Source organism: Rhineura floridana, chromosome 4, assembly GCF_030035675.1.
Source record: "Rhineura floridana isolate rRhiFlo1 chromosome 4, rRhiFlo1.hap2, whole genome shotgun sequence".
NCBI lineage: Eukaryota > Metazoa > Chordata > Lepidosauria > Squamata > Rhineuridae > Rhineura > Rhineura floridana.
In genome coordinates, this window is record NC_084483.1 from 173,804,356 (window position 1) to 173,812,475 (window position 8,120).

Below are 8,120 nucleotides of genomic sequence, written 5' to 3' on the forward strand. Positions count from 1 at the left end.
GCTGGGGACCCTTTTTCAGCCCAATGGCCACATTCCCTCCTCAGCAACATTCCAGGGGTAGGCCAGACCAAAAGCAAATGTGGAAGAGGCAAGGCTATCATACCTGTCCCAGCGTTTGTCAGTTCCTCATATTCCAGAGAAGGGGAACAACTTTCCAAAATGGGAATGGGGGAAAATCCTTCTGTAGTGGAATGATCCTTGATTGAATGGAGTCGCACATTCCATTCATTTCAGATCTAGGCATAAATCTGACCCCAATTAAATATTAAGCTCTCGGAGTAATTTGGAATGGGGCAGGCCAATAATATTTTGATTTATTAATTTGGGGGGGGTTCTTATTCATTCTGATTTTTGCAGAAGAATGCAACTGAGTTGTAATGTAATGTAATTAATTTCATGTATTCTATAGCTTTTGTGCAATATGGAATTTTTGGGGGAACCCTATATTATTTTATTTAATTGGGAACACAAAGTTGAACTGTAGACTCAGAGTTAGTAATGAAAATATGACAGTGGTTTTATATCTGTGTCAAACAATAAAATGGCCCTCTGAGATTTGTGAACAGTGTCAGGGGAAGGATTTTTTTTTTAAAGTCTTAAATATATTTTGCCACACCTTTTAAATAGATTATAGTGGGAGGGTTTGCTCTATATTTTGCTATAACAATAGATTTCTTACGATAATTCCTCATTGTTGTTCAGTTCCCCTGCATTTACGTTTAGCAGACATTTGGAAACCAGCCTGCTAATTTCCCCCCCTCAAACCTGTGGATTTTGCTGTGTGGTACAGTCCTCTTAGTTGTTTTATTATTGTTGTTGTTGTTATTATTATTATTATTATTTCAATACCCTTTCACATAAGTCTCAAGGCAAATGACTATAACACAATTAAAAACAATTAAAATAGGTTTACAATCTTTTTTAAAGAAAACAACATTTATGAATATATAAATGTATATAAATTTATAAATGATGAGATGTATACATTCTCTGGCACACTCAGATTGCAGTGCCGTTCAGCTTCCATCTAAAGCTAGCGGCTTTCAACCCTGGGACCTGTTCACGTAGACTGTTAGGAAGAAGCAGAAATAATCTTTTCCTGATAGACATGCATCAACTTCAATATGTACCCCTGGCAAAAAATTAAAAAAATACTCTGCATCAAACTGGTCAAGGTCAGACCATGTGTCCTTATGCACTGAAGAGCCCCTACATAGCTATGGTTCAAGGTGCCAGGAAGAAGGTCAGCTTCTCAGTGATCTCCAGATCTTGCTCTCTGTTGTCATCAGGGCCAGTGCCAGGCATGACTGGGCCCTTAAGCACCAGCCCACTCCTGGCCTATGGCACCATAGCCCAAGTGACCCATACAGACAGCACAGGGCTAATAAGCCCACCCACACATCCCACCTACCTCTCCTGTCCCTGTTAATGAAATGCATGCTGCGCTCATGGCTATCATCAACCAAGATGGCAGCAGGGGCATCAGCCCTTAGGGAAACCTCTGCCACCATCTTAGTTGATGGCAGACATGTGTGCGAAGCATGCATATCATTTACAGGAGCGGGTAGGTGGGATGTGTGTGTGAGGTTATTGAAGCCCACATCAACTGTATTGGGGGTGCCTAGGAGCTCCCTCTCCATAATCCACAACAGAGTCGGGAGCTGACACTGCCACGGATCACAGAAAGGGAGTGTTACCCTCCCACCCTAAGGAGAGGCCCTCTGCGTTGCAAGGGCCCTCAGCCAGGGCCCACACTGGCTATCCTCTGGCGCCGGCCCTGGCTGTCATTACCATTGCAGCTCCAAGGACATATCAGGCTAGAAAAGTGGGGAGGAGGTGGCTGGATAGGGCAGGGCTTGGCAGTACTGGGAAATCAATCTCTTATTTGGATTGTGATTTGAGCCAGAAAGCGTGGGCCTTTGTAGCTTAGGATATGGCAAAACATTATGAGTTGGGAAGGTTCATATCCCAGGCCAGCAGGAGCAACCTGAGCCAACTTTTGGCTGCACCTCTGATTGTAATATCCAAAGAAGCATGAACAGGAGGAGGCATTCTTTCTTTCATGAGGAGCTTCTTATATATTGGGTCTTGATAGGACTTGATCTGTGCAACTGAGCCTTAGCAAAATATACAGAAATCAGTTAGTCAGGTAGCTGCCCATAGGCACCATATACTCAGTGTTAAAACTGTGTTCTGATTGCATGGGCTGCTATGGCTTACTTCAAATGCTTCTACTTAATGAAGAACGTAACTCATCCCATAGGCCGAAGGAGGCACAATGGCTACTCAATTATGAAACTCTCCTAAGTGCTTAGATATTAATTCATGGTCTAATGTGGTGTCAAGCTGAGGAGAATAAAGGTTAACATATTCTATTAGTCCCAATTGTCAGAAGACTAGCATTGAACAATATGGTTCATTAAATGCAAAATCTAATCATTATGTTCACCATAATTGAAATTATTCATAGGAACACGATCTGAATAGTTGTGATTTATTAATTTAGACATCAATTTAATTAGCAATCGATTTCAATAGCATTTTGCTTTGAACAGTACATTTTGTTGTAAGGTATATAGTGGAAACAACATTGGACAGGACTTGTGAAGGAACAGGCAACAAGAGGGCACTCAAGTGACAGGATTTTCTATTTCCTGCTTTGTGAATAAAATACTGCTCAAATGAAGTATTTTTCTCCCACCAAAAATAGCTATCTACTGTAGATCAGGTGGAAAACCTGTGACCCTCCATATGTTGTTGTCCAGTGGTTAGGGATGATGGGCATTGTAGTCCATCAACATCAGGAGGGCCACAGGTTTCCCATACTTGTTTCAGAACATCAAAAACTACAGCCAGAATAAAAGGCATAAATTTGAAGGCTCCCATCTATACTATACATTTAAAGTACTATGATACCAGTTCAAGCCATCATGGCTTCCCCCAAAGGATCCTGGGAACTGTAGTTTGTTAAAGGTGCCAAAAATTACTAGACAACCCCTCTTCCTCACACAAACTCGAATCCCCAGGAGTCTTTGTGGGAAGCCATCACTGTTAAAAGTGGTATAACAGTGTTTTAAATGGGTGGTGCAGATGGGCCCTATGTTTAGCAAATTTAGCACTTTGAAGGGTATGATCCATTCTCCATGAGTGTATCTATGCCCATGGGAAGAGGTTGTCATAATGCTTAATGGAGCCGTCTTCATGTGGCCCTTTTACCTTCTCCAAGCACTCATGTACCACAGCTCACCAACATCGATTTTACCCACAGACCATTCAAAAATTGCTGATGATGACTTAATGATTTTTCTGCCTCTTGAAGCAATTGTAATGCACTGTGCTGTGTATGGTTTCTAACTGTGATTTTATTGTTTTTTTATTTCTTATATTGTTTTACATTTTCCATTCCATAGAATTCAAATTGTAATACAATAACAGACAACATAAGAAATAAAAAAGCAGTAAAATATAATTTAAAATCCATATGAATATTTAATGTGGACATGCCATGGACCACCTCAGTGAGGTTCATGAACAACTAGTGGTCCACAGACCACAGTTTAGGAACCCTGATACAGAATTCTAGTGCATGCCTTCTGTGTGACCATCCACTGATTCCTCCCTTGGGCTCCAGCCCAGACATTACTTGTACCTCACAGCCCTGGAAATGGGAAGGAGGGAAAGGGGCTTCACTGGACCATGTCTAGCGTTGAGAAGTGAAGACAGAGGGGAGATATGACTGCACTCTTCAAGTACTTGATAGCTTGCCACACAGAGGAGGGCCAAGATCTCTTCTTGATCATCCCAGAGTGCAGGAGGACACAGAATAATGGGCTCGTTACAGGAAGCCAGATACTGAACATCTGAAAAAACTTCCTAACTGTTAGAGTGGAACCAATGGAACCAATGACCTAGGGAGGTGGTGGCCTCTCCAACCCTGGAGGCACTCAAGAGGCAGTTGGACAGCCACCTGCTGGATATGTTTTAACTTGGATTCCTACATCAAGCAGGCAGTTGTACATGCACAGTTTTTTTAATTAGCATATTATACATTTTATCTTTCAAATAAGTTCTGAACAGAAATTTAAAAGAAGTGTACATGCAACTTATGATTACAATGTATTATACTTTTCTAATTATGAGGAGTCAAACAAGTTTAAACTTTTCTGGGCTGTTGAAGAGGGCAGTTTATTTGTCTTATTTATAGCCAGTATTGAAAATCTCATTTTCTGGGAGTAAAGCTGCAATGCTAATCCCACATACCGGGAGTAAGCCCAATTGAATTCAATAGGACTTACTTTTGAGTAGACATGTGTAGGATTGTGCTGTAAATTAATGGAACTTTTGAGTGAACATAGCAAAGAATTGGATGTGTGTTGTTAATCTTTATGTTCCCTCCAACCCTATTTTTAAAGCAATTAGGCAGGGCTTACCTAGGTATTACTGCTTTTATTTTGTAGGAAACTAATACTATTTTTTTTTTAAAAAAAAGTGTTCTGCAATGACCAACTGGTTTTAGTCAATAAACTGTTATATAGGATGTATGCATTTTTACATCTCCTCGTGTGTGTATATGGAATCTTTCTAACAACCCATAAGGTAGAGTTGGAAATCAAGGCAGCTCACAACAAGAAATAAATCCATTTTAAATCCAATAACCATAAAACAAATATCAAACAGTTGCAAAACAGCTTAAAGTGGCATGATTTTGAATTTTGGGTTGGGTGAGTGAAGTTCTTTATCACTTGAGGATGCAGTTTGAGTAAGCCTCATTGAATACATTGGGACTTGCTTCTGAATAAATGTGCATAGGATTGCACTATAAAAATCTTTACAGATAACAAACATCTTTGACAGGCATGCTTATATAAATATTTCTTCATACTATCTCCTGACAACTATCTGATTTCACACTATGGTTGTACATTATTATTTCCTCTACATTTTAAGTATGCCCTTCTTCCTTGGGGTGGTCATGGTCCCAGTCTGTTGTTTTCACTCTGAGGGGCAGTTTAGGCTGAGAGATGGTGAGTAGCCCATGGTCACCCAGTAAACTGTAGCTGATTTCAATTTTAAAATTTAATTAAAATGATTTATATGCAGGCAAAGTTTATGAAGCAATGCAGGTCCACATAATACATTTAAAGCACATCCAACCCACATTTAAAGTGCATGACTTCCCCCAAAGAATCCTAGGAAGTATAGTTTCCCCCTCTCAGTATTAGTTCCCACCCCCCTTAACAAACTACAATTCCCATGATTCTGTGTTGGAATTCATGTGCTTCAAGTGTGTGTTGAATGTGCTTTAAATGAATAATGTGCATCTGCCCTAGGCATGCTATGCATTCATTAGTGATTTTAAAACAATTTTAAAAGATTTTTTTTAATAGTAACTCAGCAAAGGTCCAAAATCCAATTTCTCAAAAGACTATTGCCTGGAATCCTGGAGAGCCAATGCTAGTGCATGTCATCAGTACTGAACCAGATGTTCCCAAATGCCCTGTGTCTGTATAAGGCAGATTCCTTTGTTCCTAAAAGAAGAAAGAGACCCAAGGGCCACAGTGACTCTAAAATGTATTTATATTTATTTACATTTATATACCACTTCATTGTAAAAAACCTCACAGCAGTTTACAGAAGGAATTAATGAAATTATTGGCAAAAACAGTTACAGACAGGTATTTAAATGAGTTAAAAGCAGATAAAAATAGCTTCTACATGCCTAGGTAGGCTTGTCTAAACAAAAAAAAATTTAGCAGCTGCCAAAAAGAATACAATGAACACGCCTGCCTAATGTCAATAGGCAGGGAGTCCCAAGCGTAGGTGCCGCCACACTAAAGGATCAATTTCTTACAACAGCAGAACAAGTACTATGTGGTATCCAACACATGGACAACACACCTTGAAGTTGTCCTAGTAGCAAATCAGCAACCAGTTCAGATTTCAGAGCAGAGATATGTGCTGATGGGATCTCACTCATGTCAGCAATCATGCCAGAGCATTCTGCACTAACTGCAGCAACCGGGCCAGGTTGTGCTGCAAGGGGATTTCTGTGACCTTGGCTGCCTGACTGGTTGTGGGATGCTGAATTTTCTGCCTTACTTGTAGAAATCTTGTTGTGGTTGATATGGTATTGCATTTAGGAAATTATGGCTGTCTTCTGTTTTTGTTTTTCTGTTTCATTTCATTTACCTTTGACCTTACAACGTTACATCCATAGAATCAACAATGTTTCCATGTGCTCAGCTCAACCCCTTTAAACTCACCTTCTTGTTTGCATTATGGTTTGTTTCTTGCCCAATAGTGGTAAAAGCGAATTCACATACTGGGAAATGTGGCTTCAATTGCTGTTGTTCCCAAGCTACTACCTGTGAAGGTAGACCAATCCATGTCTGTTTTCTCTGTGTCAATTATTACTAAATGGAATTAGGTTGGCTCTCAAAGAGTGTTTATAGCAACCCACAGGGTAGGCAGAAAAGGGCAGAGAATTTTCTTAACTGTTACTCATTTCTTAAACCTCTCTCTGCAATGAAGAGTCAAGTCAGTAAAGAAATTTGGAGCAGCCTCATTAAAAGGCTGGCAGGGCATTCCAGGCAGAGGGTTGCCACCCCTGCTTTGATACTGATATCTTTGCAGAGGATCCCTAGTGAAGCCTTATCAACAGCGCAATCCTAACCATATCTACTCAGAAGTAAGTCCTGTTGAGTTCCATGGGGCTTAGTCCCTTAGTGTGTTTAGAATTGCAGCCTTCAGGGGCATCCATCTTTACTTCTGAGTGTTCCTTTCTAACATCTCCATAACACTAGGCTCCCTTCTTCCTACAATGGCCTTCTGGTGGCTGGCCTGGCCTGAAGGCACTTAAACCCTTCTTGCCAGAAGCAAGTAGGCTAGATTAAATGTTCCCTACCCAGGTTCCCTAAGCAGGTGTGAATGAATTTTCCTGTCACTTCAGCTGGACCTGGAAACACCTTCATTTAGCTAAGATTTCTATCTTAATTTCCAACCAGAGAATTTTTTTTTGTTTGAGTGGTATGCTCCAAGCAACTGCGGTTGATGCTTAATGACATCACTAGAACCTTCCCCATGACATCTCTAGGGCCTGCCCCATGACATCGCTGGGACCCACCCCATGACATCTCAGAGTTTGGGATGCTTCTGACCTGGCAACTCTATAAAAACACAGGAAGCTGCCTTATACTGCATCAGACCATTGGTCCATTTACCTCAGTACTGTCTACAATGACTAGCAGCAGCTGTCCAGGGTTTCAGGACAGAGTCTTTCCCAGCCCCACCTGGAGATGCCGGGGACTGAACCTGGGACCTTCTGCATGCAAGGTAGATGCTCTACCACTGAGCTATGCCTCTTCCCCACATACTCCATAGTATACTAACCTGATTTCTTCACCCGCTCATCAGCCTGAAGGCTCTCAGCTGGATTAACAAGGCTTAAAAGTCCAGTTTAAAAACTCAGAAATGATTTTTTTTTAAACAGAGAAACCTGGATCATTTTCCCAAGTCAATTTGAGGATGGGAAAAAGTGACCTTCCTCCCAACCCCTCCAGCCCCCAGAGGCCCCACAACCAGCTCAACACCTTATCCCCTTGCCTGGCAAAGGTAGCAGTAGGCATATGGGGAAAGGAGAGGAAGGAAGCTTGATTAGCTTGACACCAGGGCACAAAATGCAGGTGCCATCTTGCAAAAAACTACATTTCCTAACATTCCCTGGATTTGTGCCCCACTTCGCTGCACATCAGCACTCCAGGAAGATAAAGAGGGAGGGAAGGGAGGAGCCTCTTTTCTCTCCTCTCCTCCCCCATAAAATGGCTTGGTGTTGAAGCCACAGTCTGCACATGGCCACAGCCTTCAGAGGAGCATAGGAGGAAACTACAGACTTAATTGGATTAAACTCTCTTGGATGCTCTGTCGATTTCACTTTGCACCTAGGACTGCGGCACCAAGAAGCAAAAAAATGACTAATCCTCCATTTTTTAAACAAAATCTGTAAAATCTAACAGTTACTCAGATTCATCCTCATAGGTGCAACCTGAAACCTGCAAAGCACCTAAGAGAGCCTAATTCAACTGAAGTATGAAAACACAAAACATCTGAAAAACTTTCTTTTT